Below are 20,943 nucleotides of genomic sequence, written 5' to 3'. Positions count from 1 at the left end.
GGCAGCGCGTAGGTTTGGAGTTTAAAGAGGAGACCAGGATGCCATACACGGTCATAGGCATTTTGGAGGTCAAGGGAAACAAAAATGGCGGAGTGATGGGAGTTGAGCTGGAGGGACAGAAGGTGAACAAGGTTGAGGAGTTGGTCATCAGCAGAGAAGGAGGGTCGGAAGCCACACTGGGTAAGGGGGAGTTGAGCTGGAGGGACAGAAGGTGAACAAGGTTGAGGAGTTGGTCATCAGCAAAGAAGGAGGGTCAGAAGCCACACTGGGTAAGGGGGAGGAGGTGGTGTTGAGCAAGGTGCTGATGGATACGGTGGGAGAGGATGGATTCAATGACCTTACTGAAGACGGAGGTGAGACAGATGGGACGATAGGAAGAGGCGGCAGAAGGGGGTTTGTTGGGTTTGAGGAAGAGGAGGACGCGGGAGGTCTTCCACAGGTCAGAGTAGAAGCCAGTAGAGAGGATGACATTATAGAGATGGGCGAGGACAGTTAGGAAGGAATAGGGGCTTTCTCGAAGGTGATGGTAGGTGACACAGTCGTGACCAGGGGCCGTGTTGCGTTTGGACTGGAGGAGAAGTTTAATGTCTTGTGCTGTGATGGGAGTGTTGACATCGGAGGGGGGCAACTGCCCCAAGTACTGGAGACTAGGAGCAAGTGGAGCGACTGAGGTATCAGCACGTTCCATGACGGTGGGGAAAAGAGAATAATCAAAGTGGGGATCATCGGGGATGGAGAAGACCTCGGAAAGGTGGGAAGCGAAGTGGTTGGCCTTACTGAGGTTGTCTGGAAGGGGGCGATCGTTATGGAGAAGGGGGTAGTGGGGAGCAGAAAGGGAACCAGTAAGACGATGGAAGGCAGACCAGTACTTGGAGGAGTTGATAGGGAGGGTGGCATTGAGTCGTGTGCAGGTCTGGCGCCAGTCCCGGCGTTTCGTTGCTGTAATAAGGTTCCGTACGTGTCGCTGTATTAGCCGGTGGCGTTGGAGTGTATCCCTGTCACGAGTGCGGAGGAAGGAGCGATAGAGGCGGCGGGATTCACGGAGGAGGAGGACAGCCCGCGGAGGGAGAGTGGGACGGTGTGGGTGGATGGTTTTAGTAGGAACATGGCTCTCCACGGCGTCAGTAATTACCGTCTGAAGGAAGGACGAGGTGCGGATGATGTCGTCAGGACGGCGATAGGTAAGAGGGTGGCTTTCGACCTGGGTGGAGATGGAGTCCCGGTAGGCATCCCAGTTGGCACGGCGATAGTCATGGACGACCTTGGGAGGGGGTGCAGGTTGCGGAGCCGGAGGGGGCGGTTTGCAGACGTTATGGTGAGAAGGACAGGGAGGTGATCGCTACCTGTGGGGTCAAGGACGGCGACAGTGATACGCCCAAGGAGGTTGGTGGAGGCAATGACAACATCGGGGGTGGTGTTACTTTCGGGTCGGGTGTGCTGGGGAGTGGGAACAAGGTTACCCTGGATTGTGGAGAGGAACTGATGCCACCGCCGAAGGGCAGCAGGAGTGCGGCTATGGATGTTGAGGTCGGCGGCAATCACATAGGTGGAGAAGTTGTGGTCAATGTGTGAGATGAAGTCATAAGGAAGAGGAGCAGTGGAGCGGACATAGATGGTGGCACAGGTAATGGTGAGGGAGGGGAAGAAGACGCTAAGGATAAGGTGTTCAGTGGGTTCATTGAGGAGAGGTTGTGGCCGGACGGGGATATGCTTAAGGTGTCCAATCGTGACTCCACCCTGCGCACGAGGACCAGGAGCATCAGTGCGGTGGAGGATATAGGGGGAGGTGCGGATAGAATGGTGGGGCTGGAGAAAGGTTTCGTTCAAGAGGAAGGTGTCGACCTGGTGGTGGGAGAGGGTGTGCATGAGGAGGTATTTGTTGGAGCGGAAGGAGCGAATGTTCTGGAAGAGGATGCGAGACTCGTGCCGCGCCATGACGGGAAGGAGGGGGGGAAGAGAGGGAAGGGAAGAGACTTAAACGAGGGTGTCGAGGCGGGTGAAGGTGAAGTGGGCTTGGTTGTGGGAGTAAGTGGCGAAGGTGTTCAGGTGGAAAACAGAGCGAGCAGCAAGGGATATTTGTTGGAAGGTGTGCGGGCGCTGAAAAGGGTGAATGTTTTGGAGTACAACGGTAATGAACTGGATGATGTCCTCGGCCGTGGGGGGTGGACGGAGGGAATTGTTAGGATGGACAGGAGGATCGACGGGACGAACTGGGACTGTAATTCAGGGGTGGCTGGAGGGGGTTTAGCTTTACACTTGTGGGAGTATGTGGGATGGGGGCCATTGCAGGTATTACAGGAAGGAGGAGCAGCGAGGTTGGGGCAGTTCTTGAGAAAGTGGGAGGCCTTGCAATGGGAACAGGTGGGGGGGGGGTTTGCAGTTGGGAGTCAGGTGGTCATTGTACATCAGGCACCGTTGGCAACGGTAGGATTGGGGAGGGGATTTGGAGGATTCAACAGGGTGGCGACGGTGGTATATCAGGGCACCCTGGGTGAGGAGATGGTCTATGGACGGGGCGGACTCTGAGAATACACGCATGAGGTAGGTGGGACCAGAGGCATTGTGGATACGGCGGGCAGAGCGGATTTCCAAGTCCGGGTGGGAGTTCAGTTCTACCAACACTTCATCCTCTGTCACCGGGCTGAGCTTGGTGATCACAGCGGTGTAGGTGGGGGGGTGACGGGGAGGCTGGGGCTGACGAGGAGTGGAAGCGGAAAGGAAGGGTGTCAGAGAGGCGTGAGGGCCAAACATAACTCGTGGGAGTTTTCGCAGGAGGTCTGTGTGAAATGATGGGGACGGGGACTTGATAAGGACTGAGTCCCTGCGGGGAATGAGTTGGGAGATGGGAGCACCAGGTAAGTACTTTCGTATTTCCTTGGTGAGGGTACGAGCGTCGAGGAACTTAGGATCGGGAGTTGACAGGACAAAGGTGTGGAGGGTGGGGGCCAAGGTAGGGGTGGCAGGAGGAGGGGTGGTGTCCATGGTGACGGCAGGGGGAGGGGGAGGTGGCGTTGATTTTTTGTGGGAAGTGGCGGGAGCAGAGTCGGTAAGGACGCGCTTTTGGGGTTTTTTGGAGACTGGAGGCTGGGAGGAGGGGAGAGGGACGGGGAGGAGAGGGAGGTGGCGGGTGGCAGATCCCTGTGGCGTAGTGGAGGCACCGGGAGAAGCAGCTGGTTCAGTGGTGGCGATGGTGGCTCGGCGCAACGTGATGCGTGCAGGAGATGCAGAAGCCGATGCGACGGGGTCGGTGAGAGAGGGGAAGCCAACCACCTGAGGGGCGGCAGCAGAGGCGGCAACAGAGGCGTACGTGAGGGCGGGGGTAGTAGTGGGAGCTGTTGAGGGTGTGGAGGCTGGAGGAAGGGTGTAGAGGTGTGGGTATACAGCAGGGGAGGAGATAGGGGGGTGGGCAAGTGGAGGAAGGGAAGGGGAGGTGGAAGGAGGGAGGCCAGAGGCGGCACTCCAGGAAGTGACTGTGGGAGAGGGGGAGGGGAAGGTGTAGATGACGGTGGAGGTGGGAGTACTCATTGCAGACGAACTGCGACGGACAGACGGACGTGCAGCAGGCGGCGTCGGCGTCGGCGATGGGCAGCGGCGAACAGCAGGCGGCGTCGGCTGCGTCGGCGGCGGCGAACGGACGGACGAACAGCAGGCGGCGGCGGCGGCGGCGGCAGCGGTTGCGACGACGGCGATGGACAGCCAGCAGGCGGACGGACGGACGGACGGACGAACGAACGAACAGCGACAGTAGCGGGCAGACAGACAGACAGACAGACAGACACACACACACAATCTTCGAAGACGGAGATTCCACCCTGAGAGTAGCTCAGGCTTTGCAATCTGACGCTTTCGAAGGAGGGGATCCAACCCTCTAGATGGGCGAGTACGCGCTGAGCTCCGCTATTTAAAGCCATACTGAGGCGACATTGCGCATGCGCTGCTCAGCGTGCGCGTTCATAACGGCTCCGTCCGCTGCGCCTCGCGCCCTCCACGATGAAAGCCTGGCGTATCGATATCAGGTCGATTTTCATCTTTATGCAGCTAACTACGCCGACTGCGAAGTTTCTCTATAACAGGATTCCAAGCATAGTTTAGCTGATAACCGCTATCTTGATTGATGAGAGTCTCGTTGTCAGTCAATCTTATTTCCACAGATTCATTGATAATCGAGCTCCCAAAGTTTGATCTAAGGGCCAAAATTTTTGTAATTCATGGAGTGGTCTCTGAAAATACAATGTTCGGCGATTGCGGACTTGGTGGGTTGGAGAAGGCGAGTATGCCGTTGGTGTTCCACAATGCGTTCCTGCACAGTCCGTGTTGTTTGCCGCATTCACACGGAATTTTGTAAACACATGATTTACGCAGGCCCACGTTGTCTTTAACGGATCCCACCAGTGATGAAATTTTGGAAGGAGGACGAAAGATGACTCTCACTTGATACTTTCTCAATATTATGCCTATCTGTGAAGAAATATTCCCCTATAAATAGTAGATAAGCAGTCGACCTGAAGGCCTCTTCCTCTTCCTTGTTCCGTCGTTCGTACGTCTGTATCACTCTGTTCACTTGCCTAGGTGAAAAGCCATTCTCCAGAAATATTTTTTGCAGGTGTTCCAGTTCCGCTTGAAGACTGTCGGCGTCAGAGATGGTATGGGCACGGTGGATCATGGTTTTGAGAACGCCCATTGTTTGTGCTGCATGGTGGCAACTAGTAGCTTGTAGATACAGGTCTGTATGAGTGGGCTTTGTGTACACCGAGTGACCAAGTGTGCCATCACTCTTCCGTCGCACCAAGACGTATAAAAATGGCAGACAACCATCTTTCTCTATTTCCATGGTAAACTTTATGTTCTCATGTATGGAGTTCCTGTGACATAAAAATTCTTGCAGAGTGTTGCAGACCTGCAAACGACGGAACAAGGAAGAGGAAGAGGCCTTCAGGTCGACTGCTTATCTACCGTTTATTGGGAATATTTCTTCACAGGTAGGCAGAATATTGAGAAAGTATGAAGTGAGAGTCATCTTTCGCCCTCCTTCCAAAATTTCATCATTGGTGGGATCCGATAAAGACGACATTGGCCTGCGTAAATCAGGTGTTTAAAAAGTTCCGTATGAATGCGGCAAATCATATACAGGGCAAACAACACCAACTGTGCAGGAAGGCATTGTTGAACACCAACGGCATACTCGCCTTCCCCAACGCACCAAGTCCGCAATCGCCGAGCATTGTATTTCCACAGACCATTCATGAATTACAAAGACACAAAAATTTTGGCCCATACATCAAACCTTTGGAGCTCGATTATCAATGAATCTGTGGAAATAAGATTATCTGACAACAAGACTCTCATCAATCGAGATAGAGGTTATCAGTTAAACTCTGCTTGGAATCCTGTTACAGAGAAACTTCGTAGTCGACCTAGTTATCTGCATAAAGATGAAAATCGACCTGAAATCGATACGCCAAGCTTTCTCCATGGAGGGCGCGAGGCGCAGCGGACGGAGTTGTTATGAATGCACACGCCGAGCAGCGCATGCGCAATGTCACCTCAGAATGATTTATAGCGGAGCTCAGCGGGTACTCACCAGTACTACTACAATGGTACTCACCTGAAGATGGCCGGAAGACTCTGCGCCGAAATATCTTGGCAGGACGTTACTGATATCTGGCAGTTCTCCCGTGTTTTTATGGAACAATCAGTACACTGGGAAAGCCTTAAACATCACATAAGTAAGATACATTTTCAAGATTATTCATGTGCTGATTTTTATAAAATTCTGTTTGAAAATGTATCAAATTCCTGAATAACATACATTCTTCTGCAAAATATAACAAAGAAACATTTTCAGAAACTATCTATGGCGGATCTTCCAGGCCAATTGCGAGGACAAAATAGGTATCCTATGTAGTTAATTTTCTAACCTAGTTAAATAGTTATATTAAAGTGATATACTGTGTTTGCATGTCGCAACAATAAAACAGTAAAGTACTTCTCAATTAGTAATGCAAGGTATTTTGTTCGATGATCAGTGTAGTTGTTCCATAAACCAAGTGGTTGACAAAAATCTGATATACACAAAATGTCCATTCATTTCAGCTTTTAATTTGGGTTCCATATTTTGATTTTGGAAATCTGGTCAGCCTGTTTTGACGGCCCATCAGTGTGAGTGAGCGAGGCTGCACAGCGGTCAGGGCACTGGATTCGCAGTCGGTAAGACGACGGTCAAAACGTTCGTCTGGGCATCTCTGTGACTGCGATGTTCCTTCTGAAAGGCCGTGGCCGGTTTTGTTCCCCTGTCCTGTCCTAGTACGACCTCGCACCACATCTCTGATGACTCCACTATCGACAGGGCGTTAAACACCAATCTTCCTCGCTCGTACGGTCATGCGGAAGAGAAATAACAAGTAAACCATTGAAAGTGACATATTTTTATTTCCAGATGAGTCGCTAACTTTTTTTTTTATTGCAAACAGTGATTATGTCCCAGATTAAGAACGTAGTCCATTTCGACAGCCAAATTCATCCACGATTGTCAGAACTTATTAGAGATAAATATTTTTGGAAACATCACCGGTGAAATCAGCGAACGAAATATAATCGTTGGAATAAATAATAACAGTATAGATCGCAAGGCACGTTTATTGGAAGGCGACCAGTCTAGATCATCACGTGATCGTCTTCATACCTGCAGCCATATTGATGGACAATCTCCTTGTGGAGCAGGAAGCGCTGAATGACGATACGCAGTTGCTGATTGTCGTCATTCACCGGGTCTTGCTCCACACACAGGAATTGTTCATGAGACCAAGAGATGAATACACAAGCAGATTCAGAAGGATGTAGGTTGCAGTAGGTACTGAGAGATGAAGTAGCTTGCACAGGATAGAGTAGCATGGAGAGCTGCATCAAACCAGTCTCAGGACTGAAGACAACAACTGTTCGTGTCACAAGTTCGCCGAACTAACCATTAACATTTTTATTCATTTCTTTTTCTTCGTACAACGAATTCGAAATAATGTTCCGAAGATTGCAAGCTTCAGCGTACGTGTCCATCTCCTCGCTAAACAACAGTCTAACCCACTAAACATGTGTAATAATATTCGGAAATATAGGGGTTCTTTACCTACAAGAACAACAATTTCTGTGAAAAATCTCATAGCATGTGTCCGTTTTATTCGATACAATGCGTATTTGAAAATGTGTCGGTACGTTCTTTTTTCACTCCATCTTTAAACTTAATTTTAAGATCGTCTCCGTTAGTGAAAAGTAATTTACATATTTTGGAATACACGCGAGTGAATAACTGTTACAGTCATGTATCTTAATTCTAACCATACACAACTTCTCATGACAGTGATTCTTTTCTTTTTCTGTACCGCTTGTTAAATACTGACACAATAACTAATACACACGTATATGCACTCCTGTTCTCACGCTGTTAATGGAGTCCGTTGAGTACACACAAAGAGGAATGTTACATTCACATGTGGCGAAGTGCAATTACATTGCTTATTGCTAAACTAAACTACTGTACTGTTCTTCTGTGGTGCCATATTTTTGTGTGTAGATGAATCATTACTTATGGAGCCTGACATATTAATAGGTTTGGTAGATTTCATGAAACCATGGTTGTGGATAATAGAACTGAAATAATAAGTGTGTACTGCAATATTTTTAGGCTTCCTACTTGTGTTCGTTTGCTGTACTGCAAGAGGAACTTGCAGTTAGACTGACTGGTCAGACGTGAGTTGCTTGTTCAGTAGTTCCCATACAGATTCTTTATCGGGTTTGTGGGATTTAAGGACGCGTGGAATGGCCGCACGGTCAGAAGCATCATGTCACGGACTTTGCGGCTGGTCCCGCCGGAGGTTCGAGTCCTCCCTCGGGCATGGGTGTGTGTGTGTTTGTCCTTAAGCAAAGTTAGTTTAAGTAGTGTGTATGTCTAGGGACCGATGACCTCAGCAATTTGGTCCCTTAGGAATCCAGGGAATTCACACCCATTTTTGGGATTTAAGGTGATTTTGAATGTTTAGCAGAAGAGTGATATTTTGGAATGGTGCATTACTTAAGGAATTTTTCAGGATTGTAGAAGTCAATGATACCAGCAGGTGAAGTTTCTGTTAGATAGTGATGTTTCAGTAGGTGAGACTTGTTGAATGACACTACTGACGTTGTATCGTTTTTTCTGATCTTGTCGACTCAACACTAACTTAATTTTAAAAAGTTTTCTGAACTATATCTTTGTAATTCCGCAAAGACTTAGTGTCTGTTTCTGCTGCGCGCAGACCTATATTGAAGTGTTGCGTGCAAAACGTTTATTCTGCTAATTGTATGAAATATTGCAGTGGATAAAATGTGCCTAATTGTGTAGAATATTAGTCTAAACGTTTCAACTCCAATAGCCTGGAGATTTCTGTTCCAATGACCATTCATAAGAATCTGGAGTATATCTGTTTCTTATTGATGTTTTTAGTACCTGCAACGAAAGTCATCACTGGGTTTCCGTGAGCTGTTGCCACGGTCAGTTCCATTCCGATGGAGTAGTAAGAGTAGGTTTGATTCCCAATTTCATCATTGTACTTGGCAGTGGTGAGAAGCTGTAGCTTAGTAGAGCAGGGAGTCGATCAGTCCCCACCCTTCTTCAACCCTCTCGCCCCTCCCCCTCCCCTCTCATGCTGATGTGAAGTATGATTTGAGCGCAGTTGAGTTTATAATCATTTACATGTTTCTTAAGAGTAGTAAATACTTTGCTTTGATAACTTTATTGAATTTACTTACTCAGGGAAACTACATACTGGGCAAGTGAATGCCAGAAACCTGAAGTGTCTCAGACCACAGTGTTGACTGTCTAATGCTTCTGTGTTCTATTAAGGCCTTCCTGATTTATTATTATACTCCATAGGTGCACCTGCGGTAAATTGGTATTTTTTTGCTGTAGGAATGTAGATTCGATTCAGCGTCAGTCCGTAGGTTACCCCTTTTCAGAAGTTTGTCTGGGAAGTTTCTAGATTCCGCAGGGGATGACATAAACGTGTTACAACAACAGACTGTATGGGCCTACAACGAAGTGGTAGAACTAAAAAGGTTGATAGAATTTGAAGAGGATAATCTTAGGCAATTGTAACGGCCATAGACTAGTTGTAAAGACCGGGAGGATAGTTTTTATGGATTAATGGAACAATCTCAATTACATGATAGGCTAGAAGTTGCTTTAAGTCAGACTGTTGCAAGTCAGGTAAACGAGCAAGTAGCTGGTCATGGAAATCTTGAGCAGGGAGTGGAAGTATTAATGGAGAATAGAGTAAATAGTATTTCAGGAAACATACAAGGCTGATTAACTTGCTACTGCTGTAGCCCAACTGCCTGTCAGTGGTATGCAGAGCTCGGATAGCCCAGTGCAAGCCAGTGTTTGTGACTGAGCTCACAGTGTGTCAGGTGGAGCTGGTGGATGCACCTGCTGACCACACAGTACATGTAAAACCAGGATTGAGAGATGAATCTATGTTAGAATTATTTAAAGTAAGTGTACAACAGGAGTTAGGTGTCATTATGGTAGTGGAAGAACGTGATGAACTTGGCACAGAGCCTGTCATGGGCCTTGTTGAAGGGAAACTATTACAAGGCCAACGAAAACTTTTTTTGAAATACTTCTTTCTACTTTGATAGCTGCTCCTTATAGATTTTTATGAGCTGAATCCAAATATAGCCTTAGTTTTTTTGTATCACCTATAGTTTTCGAGCAATATACTTTTTCTTACAAAGTATAAAAATTCGAAGTTACGTGGTAAATGGGGAAATTTGGTAAAGCCGCCTTGCTGACCAAGGAACGTACATATTACTTTTAGATCGCCTGTTATCATCCAACCATGAGCAGAATAGCCTGTTTTATTTAGCACTATTTCTAGGTTTTCATAGCTTTCTTTCATGTGTATAGAATCTCCAACACGTATAGATGCATACATGTTACCAATGTGTAATAAAACAGACTTAAAACTAGTTTTGGATGAATCGATATACAGCCTCCAGTTTTCCGTTTTGTACTCAATACCAAATTAATTAATAACTATGGGTGTCTGCGCAATACACTAATTGACATTCTTGTTAAAGAAACTCGGAAAATTGCAGCTCTCTCTCTATATACATGTATATAATGGTTCCAACTGCCAATAAGTTCTTTTCTTTTAATCAAGAGCCAAGCAATACGGCTTTTTCTTTCGTTAAGTCCAGATCCCTAACCAAATCGTTACACTCGGTCTGAGTAAACAATTTGGGCTGTAGACTTTCCGTATTACAATGGAATTCATCATCACCTGGTTCATCTAAATCGGATACTTCTGCTGAAATAGAATTTAAATCATCTGGTGGTTCAGGAACTGGAAAATCTGCACCATGCCCTACTGGTTGGATGGCATACAGAAGGTTAGGGTAGCTTATTACCTTCTTGTTTTTCCAATTATGACCAGTAATATCAACACTGCAAAAGTAGCAATCATTGGAATGATTTCTTGGCTCCCTGCATGTCATAGGAACAGCAAATATAAAGGCATTTTTCTCCTTTTTGAACCATTTTCTCCTGTCATCAACACACACATAACATACCTTGTGCAGCCCCCAAGATTTATCTTGATCACCAAGTTTGGATCCAAAGAATGATAGATAAACCTTTCTCACACAGTCTGTGATGTTTCTTTGGTGTTTTTCTTAATCAAAATTCACCACAAATATAACAACTGTCAGCAGAGCTTTTACAACTACAATTAGACATTGTGCTGAGCACATGTACAGGAAACAAGAAAGTGAGGTTAGGTTGACAGTAAACAAAACACCATCTGTTAACATAAAAATAGAATCAACCTTTTTTTCCCAGTTAGTGTTTTCCAGCAGTGTTACCAACGTCATCTACATACATTACACCTCATTTTAAAATTATTTTAACTATATAAAAGCTGTCAAATTGTTTAAAAAATCGATTTGCTTTATAAATGCAACTGTAAAATATGAAGAAAAGGAGGGTGATAACAGTTTTTTTAAGTATCATATTAGGATTTCCCACCCTAAAAGCATAAGAATAATGTATTTTCAGCAAAAAAGTTTTTCCATAGTTGGCCTGTGTTATTAAATAATTAGGTAGCAAACTATAGTTTAGAGAGAAGAAGTGACTTCACACTTAGAGTGGTTTTGTGAATGCTGCCCTAACTAAGGATATACCAACAAAACATGAAATTTTTTCCTGAAATGTAGCACATACTTCTATCTGTTACTGGATAATTATCTCTAATGGCCTCAGTATCAATCAGAAGCTAAACACTAGTCTTAGAACATATAGAATTTATATAGTGTCAAGTGCAAATCTTACTTTTGGTAGTGTGAAGGTACCATATTTTCTGATGTTAAGGCATCTAGTGTAAAATATCTAGTGTTTTACTTTTGTGCCAGTTAAGTTTCTTTGTCTATCGAGACCATTCCACGTGTTCTCTTTTCAGTATATTTTCACGTTTCATAGTTTTTTTTTTTTTTTTTTTTTTTTTTTTTTTTTTTTTTTTTTTTTGGTAAGACTGAGGCATTACCCAGGTGTCTAGATAATTTCTTCTGTGTGAGTGGCGATATAGCCAATGGGCTTCCCACATTGGATCTCGCAGATTAAACAAAGTTAAAAAATGTCGGCTTGGTTAGTGCTTGGATGGATTATCTTCTGGATATTACAGGTGCCATTGGATTTGAAAGATTTGCTGTTGCGCAGTATGACTATTATTATTATAGTTGCAACATGTGATGAGGAATTTAAAATTCTTGAGGAGTACTATTGATGAGACAATTTATAGCGCTTTTCTTGATTATGGGGACGAGTGACGAGTGAGGCAGTATGAAGTGCTCTTACACATGATGATTTAATTAGAGATGAGATTACCATGTGTCATATAGATACGTAACACTTTCTTATTCTTGTTTTATTCATTAATGAAGTAATTTTCTGCATGCACTGTGCAGTTTCTTGTTTGAGTGTCAGGTCTGCTTTGATGAACGTTCATTTTCATCATATCATTGTTATGAATATTTTGATGTGGTGATATTGGGTTTATCAGAATAATGTATGATATAATGAGATGATACTACTTAGGAATTTTCTTTTGTTTGTTGTGAGTCTGAAACTGTGACGTGTGATTATGAGTGGATATTATCTATCTAGTGAGGTTCAGTACACGCTGTGAATGATATAAAGGAGGATTTATGCCAGTTATGTTTAGTCTTTATTAAATATTTTACTTGATGATAGTTCCCTTGAATGAGAAACATTCGTCTTCAATAGAGAGCAATTCGTATGCAAGATGAGCGTGGGCACGATCTGATATGTTGTGGATATTTATATTTTGTAGATGTTTGTGTTATCGGTTTATGATTCTACTGTGTTCCAAATGACGAGATGGTTCTGTCCTAGTATACTCAAAAGTGAGTTATGATTTGCAATTGTTTTGTCCTGGTCTGTAAAGATGAGTATATGATGTGACAGATGTTTCGTTTTTTCGATATTTGAGCCAGAGTGGGTACACTGTGAGCATTAAAGTAAATGTAATGTGTTGTGAGGTTACCATCTTAGTGCTCAGCGGCTTATACTGACCGTGTCTATGATGAGTGTAGAAAGTTCAAAGTCTTTCTTGCCAAGGCACTGCACATTTTGTCTTTCATGTTATATGTTGTTTTCTACTAATGTTCTGCCCCGTGTCTGTGTGATTGTAGATCTATTACTATCGAGGGACTTGATGTGAGTGTTGTTTGAAGAACTTGGGTAGCTGAAAGTAACTATGTATGTCCATATGGTGTAAAAGTAAAATGATTCACTCGGGTTGCTTGATACATATCTGATTGTGTCAAGGGAAGTAATAACTGTGATTAAGATCTCGATATGGATTCCGTTTCATTGATGCTTCATTACGTTTTATGATGGTTTCTCCAGACCGTCGTGGTGTTCAAGACTGTAGTGCCGCGATTTCGCTATGCATCAATGCAAGTAGCAGTCACGCTAACGTATGAGATTAACACTAGTGTAATTTTTGATGCGGTACGCTTTTTCAGCTGCAATAAATCATATTTGACGTCCAAATTAATACAGTGATGAAACACCGTTTACATTCACCCGCGTCAGCTAATGTTTCTGGTCTTCTTCTGTTGCAGCGTCCTGTTGTTGGTAACTGTGGCTCCGTGTCGCATCTGAACCTCTTTGTCAACCTTCCGCCTCCTCCTGCGAAACACAGCTTTGGTCCCCTCTAAAATATTCCAGTTGTTGTTCCTGAACTTTTCTCTTTCTTTTACGTGAAATAACTTCATGTGTGTTTCAAGAATTACAAATTCTTGCGATTTCTATCTGTAAGTAATTCATTTCACTCGTGCTATTAATAATTACCAATTGTGTGAAAATGTAACGCAGTGTGGAAAGTGCAGCAATTTCAATTTGTTTCCTATAGTTTCAATCTATGGGAGATTTCATGTTGGTTTTGAGCGAAACTAGACACTGTAACCAGATACACTGCACAACTGACTTGAACACGTCCATCTTCGCACCCTTTCGCTGTGCTGTACGAGTATAATGCTAAACAAGGAAACACTTTGAAGAAGAATGGTCTCATCTCTTAAAATGCAGCAGACTCTTAATAGCTCTTAATCATAGCAACACAGTTATAGAATTTTAGTGCAGAAGAGTCCCTGTTCACCAATAGTGTTGTAACAATATTTAGCAGGCTTTTTATTTTTCAGAACGCTTCCCAGAAAGTTAACAGAATCACAGTACAAGTTGTAATGAAAGACAAGGAGGCAATCAACATCTGGAAATCCCAGGAAACGACGCCGTAAAGTTGATGAGTGGGACTCTGGCTGCGGACCAGGCGACAGAAGTGGCGAGACTCTGACGTTTCTGAGCTGCGGAGAGTCGAACCCAGGAGTAGCCGGCAGAGGACAGGAACTGTCTGCGTCGCCTCCATGGACAGCGCGTGCGAGGCCACTGTCACCATTAACACCTGTGACGACTGCCACGACAGAAACAACATGTGTATCGCCACTAGCTGTTCCTGCTGATGTGTTAAGACTGCGGCAACTGCATTCCAAGATTACTGCACAGTGCAGTCACCATTATTAAGACTAAGACTATCTAGTGGGCTGAAAGAACCTCCTGGGACAGGTTGCACAGGGCGGAGTAGACGCTCCTCAACTTACGGTAACGATCTGCAGGCGGTCGCCACTGGCATCTCACTTGGGCTGTAGCTCTCAGACACTGGTTGAGCTGGCGCAAGTCACTCCTCACAAGAAGAACGAGCCCCACATACCTGCAAACAACTGTAGGTAGAATACCACTTGAGAACAATGATAACGTGTACGTCCATTTCATCCCTTCCATCAGATATACTGACGTCACAGCAGCTACACGTAGCGCGAGAGAGCCTGCGTACACCACTTTGCAGCAGATCCTCACCGCCGCGCCGGAGAAATGGCGCCACTGCGAGATGCTTCTGCCCCGGTAAGACAATAGAGTGAGTATCCTCTGGTACTTGTGGCTATTTCGAAACAGGTCTGCGGCGACCGCCGTCACCGTGGTGACGTGGGATGTCATCACATAGGCCACAGACCACACAAAGGTTATGGAATCCTTTTTCATCGCGTTCAGTGCTTGTATCCAGCTTATCATAAGCGCTGTTAGTGCCAGGCTCACGACGAGAACAGCCGCTGCGTACAGTGTACCAGTACGTGTCCTCCGTAGCTCACATTTCTCAGTGTCCACTGTGAACGGCGTCAGCCCGAAAACCCTGCAGATGGCGCGGTATCGTGATACAGATCTTAAGAAGTCCCTTCTATTCGCCATTTCAATATCGAATTGCACTACAGGACACCGTCAGTACCTGCGATAAAAGAAAACATGTCCCCAGTTACAATAAGAAAGTTGCTTGCATTACATAGAGAACTAATCTTAAATTATCGACATTGAAATGATTAACAGAGTAAACTCAGCCATTAGATAGCACATTCACGACAAATGAGTTTTCCTTAACGTAAGTTTTCAAAAACCATTACGATAATAATGGAGCAAGCACAGGGATGATCATTATGTTTCGACATGTGAAATATGTACAAAGATACAGCCTTTTTAACAAAACATAAACTTGACAGTCCAGTATAGTTATCGCTTCCCTACAAACCGCAAATAGTGAAAACTGAGACAACTCGAATCATTCATAAATTGTTGAGTATGAGGTGTAGGTAAATTCTGTTTGTTTGACCGTATAAGTTCTTATGTTCTCTTAACAGAACGAATAAGACTGACTTCCCTGTAATATGTTTATTAATTACTACAAGTGCTACTATTGTTTCGTAAAAACCACCCATCAAGCACATTGCAAGATCTACTGTTATGAGTGTCTTTAGTGAGTCTTCGTCGAAATACAGGGTTATTACAAATGATTGAAGCGATTTCACAGCTCTACAATAACTTTATTATTTGAGATATTTTCACAATGCTTTGCACACACATACAAAAACTCAAAAAGTTTTTTTAGGCATTCACAAAAGTTCGATATGTGCCCCTTTAGTTATTCGGCAGACATCAAGCCGATAATCAAGTTCCTCCCACACTCGGCGCAGCATGTCCCCATCAATGAGTTCGAAAGCATCGTTGATGCGAGCTCGCAGTTCTGGCATGTTTCTTGGTAGAGGAGGTTTAAACACTGAATCTTTCACATAATCCCACAGAAAGAAATCGCATGCGGTGAAGTCGGGAGAGCGTGGAGGCCATGACATGAATTGCTGATCATGATCTCCACAACGACCGATCCATCGGTTTTCAATCTTCTGTTTAAGAAATGCCGAACATCATGATGGAAGTGCGGTGGAGCACCATTCTGTTGAAAGATGAAGTCGGCGCTGTCGGTCTCCAGTTGTGGCATGAGCTAATTTTCCAGCATGTCCAGATACACGTTTTTCTACGTATCTGTAGTGTGTCGTGACCATATGTCAATGAATGGAGCTACAGTGAATTTATGAATTCGCTTCAATCATTTGTAATAGCCCTGTATTTAAATAATTCTGAGTAAAGTAAGTAAATAAATGAAAATAAATAATACAGAAAAGAAGGAACGTCATAACCGGGAACATTGTCGACGGCGCACTAAATCAGTTCGAGATGGAAGTGGCGATTGCGACTTGAAGTAGTAGTGTCGGCAGTCTTCAAGATAGGCCAAGAAAACCTAAATCATGTGGCAAAATCGAAATTCATACTCCATTTCTCTCATATACAAGTTTAGCAACTTATATTTTATCTGAAACTTTTTGCCAGTGTGGTTTGGCAGTGAAATGGGCTATTTTTGTTATGTTTTCTTGTTAACGTAATGCTGTCCTTAATTTTGTTTCCATTTACGTGTAGCTTATTAATACAAATTTTGTTGGCTAACGTTGGATCTTAGCCTTCGTTTTCTGTTAATACTTTGCTATTTAAGTTATATCTAGATATTTTATTTTACTATGGTGTTCATGCACGATTATAAATATATTATTGTGTGAAATCAAATACTGGAATAACAGCAATGTGGGACGAGTGTATTGCCGCTCACCACATAAAGGAATCATTGAACTGCAGACAGGCACAATGAAAAAACAGCCTAAATACTGGGCTTTAAGACAGTGCTTCTTCAGAGAAAGGAAACAAACAGATATTCCCACAAGAAAAACTCACACAGACCTGGTCACTGCCGGTGGGCACTGGAGCCTGACTCATGATAAGTCGGGCTCCAGCGTCCAGAAACAGTGGCCATTTTTATGAGAGTTATGCTTGAGTGAATGTGTGTGTGTTTTCTATTTCCGAAGATGAATATTGTTATAAGGCTCAATACTTCAGCTGTCTTTTTGATTTAGCCTCTTAGTGACTCAGCGCCTCCTCATGTGATGAGTATCAATCTATTCTTTCCGTACTGATTATATTTTTGTGTTATTTATTCCATTCTGTGGAACGTCTCTCTCTACGTTTCTGGTCGGTCTTGTAACAGTTGTGTATCATCTACCTATTTGTAGAGGTAACGGATTTTATTAATCCATTTAGGATGGCTATAAGGGAACTGGTTCTCAGTATGTTGCAGTAAAATATTAGCGAGTATTCCAGCAAGCTGGTTTCCCTTTACTAAACCGCATTCTAGTACATATATTTGGTTACTGGACTTGGAATGGTTGTAGGAGAGATACAGTTTTAGTAAAGTAATAAAATTCCTCCAGAACTACTGCGTTCGACGTAAGACGTGTGGGAACCTTCTGTTCGGCAATTTCAATGGTCCCATTAACTATTCAGTTGATGTACATGTTGATTTTATCTAACAAAATATGTTTTAAATCGGATGGGATATCGATGTCTGTAATTTGTTGTATCACTCTACTAGAACTATTCACTGTATACTGATTTCGATATGTACAGTCCTGAGCAAGTATATAAATTACCTTTGTTTTAGTCAGAGTAAATAAATACTTTGCAACTCTTCAGGCTTTCCCGGCGATCTAATAACATCTTGGGTTGTCGGGTGTTCTGCCGGATATCAGCGTCGAACTTGCACGATATTTCGGTCACGTAGCTCGTAACCTTCATCAGGTGCGACCTGAGACTGCTCCTCGAGTTTTTTTTTAATAAGAGGTGGAGCCCCTCCACGCCCACACCGGCATGATGGCCAACACAAAAGGTCTACTGCCATCTCTGCATAGGGGTTAGTATTCACTAAAGTGAGGTGTCGCAGGATGTGGGTACTGCGATGTTTGCGTACGTCTGGTTAGGATTAACCATTAATACGCGCTCATCTGGAGATAGATTGGTCGAAATCTGACGAAGGGTAGCGTTTTGAAGGGCAGAGGAAAAAAAGTGCCAAGGCAAGAGCCAAGGGAAAAAAACCTCTGCGAAAGTTAGGTCAGGCGGTAAGAGCAGTAGCGGTTGTCTTGCTGCCTGCGATAGGTTGTGCAAGGATAGGCTCTGTTAGTAGTGGGTCTCATGCATGTCGATACCTTGACGTTGTGCGTTTGTGCTGCTCGGCGGCTGGCGCTGGGTGCCGGTACAGAGTCCTCGTTCAGCGTCAGCAACCTGCAACAGTTAGGTTTGCTATCGATCTGGTGTCCGATAGGTCATATACCGGAGGCACAGTGTGAGGGAATGTTCGCAGATTGTTTGTGCGTCTGTGGGCGAGCTCGTCGGTGTCCCTGCTGTGGCCTGTTGGTCGGCTCTAATAGCAGCTGGTAGTTGCCAGTCAGTGTTGCTGATATGCAGGGGCTTGCCGACGTTTGTCGCTGTTTGCGTTTGTTAGTTAACCGTAGGTGGCTATGCCCTAGCTAGCAGTGTCTTTGGCCGCTTGTGCTTCCACCTGTGGTTGTAATCGTAGTTTCCCGGAGTGAGGATGAAAGGATTGTTCGAGTGTGTCGAGTTCCTGTATAGTCGTGTGGCGTGTTTTTTGAATACTTCCTTGAGGGTATCAAGGCGGTATTCATGGTGAAGATCCACGGTGCGTGTGTAGCGTGGAGCGTTGCTAACGATTCGTAGCACCTTGTTCTGTATGATCTTCAGGCGGCGCAGTCGTGTAGGAGCTGCATATCCCCAGACGGGAGCTGCGTACGTCATCAGAGGTCTAATCAGTGTCATGTATATGGACCTCGACACCCTGCTATTCAGTGTGCTTTCCCTGTTGAGCATTGGGTAGAGCTGTTCGAGCCTCGCGTGCGCTCGGTTGGCAACGTATGCGATGTGGTCCCCCCATGTAAGTTTCTGGTCCAGCCAGACACCAAGGTACCTGACTTTCTCTCGGAAACGTATTGGGCGTGTATGTAGTGTTATTGGTCTACAGTGTTGGTGTTTGCGCAGTAGTTTCGGTCTGCGTGTGAACAGAACTGCTTCGCACTTGTCGACGTTTACTTTAATACGCCATCGCTCCAACCAAGGCTCAGCTGTTCTGAGTGCTGTCTGTATTCGTGAATTGATGTTCGACGGTTTCCAGTCTTGCGCGAGGATGGCAGTGTCATGTTCGTGAGATATGAGTGTATGAGACGTACGAGTCCGTCCAGGACACCAGCTTCGCTTAGTTTGCGTATGAGTGCGTTGTGCCAGAGACGATCGAAAGCCTTTTCGATGTCTAGGAACACGGCCCCTGTGGCTTTGTTCATGTTGTAACCGTGTGTTATATGTTCGACTACGCGGAGAAGTTGTTGTGTTGTCGAGTGGTGATTCCTAAAGCAGAATTGCTCTGGTCTTAGGGTGTCGTTGGCGATGCAATGCCTAGTGATACGTTTTAGTATTACCTTCTCAACAATCTTGCTGAGCGAACACAGCAGACTGATGGGTCTGTAATTTTGTGGGAGGGAGTGGTCTTTCCCTGGCTTCCTGAACATCAGGACCTTGGCCGCCTTCCAAAAGTCAGGGAAGTGTTGGTGTGTCAGGATGGCATTCGTTAAGTGTGTGAGGTATTCTACGGCTTTATCCGTGAACTCCTGGAGGACATGGTTTTGAATGCCATCAGGCACAGGGGCTTTTCTAGCGTTGGTGTGCTTGATAGCCCATGTGATTTCATTTGTGCTAGTACGTCTTATTTCGTTGCGCGAGGGCTGGGCTAGAAGTCGTGTAACTTCCTGGTCCGTTTCAAGTGTGAATGCTGGGTCTGAAGGAACCAGATTCGGCATGAAGGACGCTGCAAGTGTTGTGGCCATAAGCTCTGCCTTCTCCGTCGCGGAGTAGGCCGGGCCGTCTGGTCCTTGTAACGTGGGAATGTGATGTTTCTCCCTGGTGAAGTGTCTGGCCAGCTGCCACACGCCAGGACGTGTGGTATCCAGCCCAGCGAGTTTCTGTCCCCATTGCTCGATTCCGAATGTTTGTATTTTATTCCGTATTATGCCTGGAGCCAGTTGACGTGCAGTTTATAGAACGGGCGCCTGGTACGCTGCCAGTATCTCCTGAGGCGGTTCCTCATTGAGATAAGGCCCAGGATTTCCTGGGGCAGGGCCGTCGAGTGTTGTCTTGGTGTTGTAAATGGAATGGCGTCAGTCATTGCGTCTTGGACGGCAGTTGTGAGAGCCTCCACAGCCTCATCGATTTGCTGTGTGTTGTTAATTTCGCGAGTGTCAGGAATTCGACTATCAAGCGTTTCCTTGAACAGTGTCCAATTCGCACGCTTGTAGTTAAACATCCTGCGTGGTTCGATGTCCTGCAGTGTCTCTTCCATGTTCAGTATTACAGCGGCGAGCAAGGTAAAACGCAGAGCCAGCATGGCACTGGTGAGAGAGAGGATTCGAGATATGCGCCACAGGTTAGATGTTGTGGCCAGGGAGCTGTCACACATTCATCTGCACATGGCAGCCTCCTTAACAAGAGAAGGTTGGGATTGGGTAGACCGTGCCTCCTGGACTTTAGCTGAGTGTGCTAGAAGAAATGCCTCATCTTGCCAATCTGCAAAGTTTGATCACATGAGTAAGAAAGCACAGCAGATGGAAGAGACACGCACTGTGACGAATCTGAGTGGCATACAGCTTGATGATACAACCTTAAAGGTACTCAGCAAGGGTCTCAACTTTGCTACGACCCCTAGAAACGTACCCATTTCAGGTTTCGTCAGTGCAGTAGGGCAAGTTGCTGCCACACTTCCACCTAATGTGGCAGAGGAAGTCCGCTAAGAGACCTGCAGGGACCTCTCCAAGGCCAGGCCGCCGAAATCGAACATCACAATCGGGGAGAGGCTTGCACTCAAGAAACTCCGGGAAGAAAACAGCATTGTGGTACTGTCAGCAGACAAAGGGAACTCTACTGTCATGTTGCAGTGGGTGGATTATGATGAGAAAGTACGCCAACTTCTGGAGGACCCTGCATAAAGAATTCTGGAGTGTGACCCCATGGACAAGGTGGCCAAGAAGACTAGTGCTCTCTTGAAGGAAACAGGGATGCCCGATAAGATCATCAGA

The sequence above is a fragment of the Schistocerca serialis genome, unplaced genomic scaffold (assembly GCF_023864345.2).
Source record: "Schistocerca serialis cubense isolate TAMUIC-IGC-003099 unplaced genomic scaffold, iqSchSeri2.2 HiC_scaffold_1362, whole genome shotgun sequence".
NCBI classification, from domain to species: Eukaryota; Metazoa; Arthropoda; class Insecta; order Orthoptera; family Acrididae; genus Schistocerca; species Schistocerca serialis.
This window is presented reverse-complemented; position numbering follows the sequence as displayed.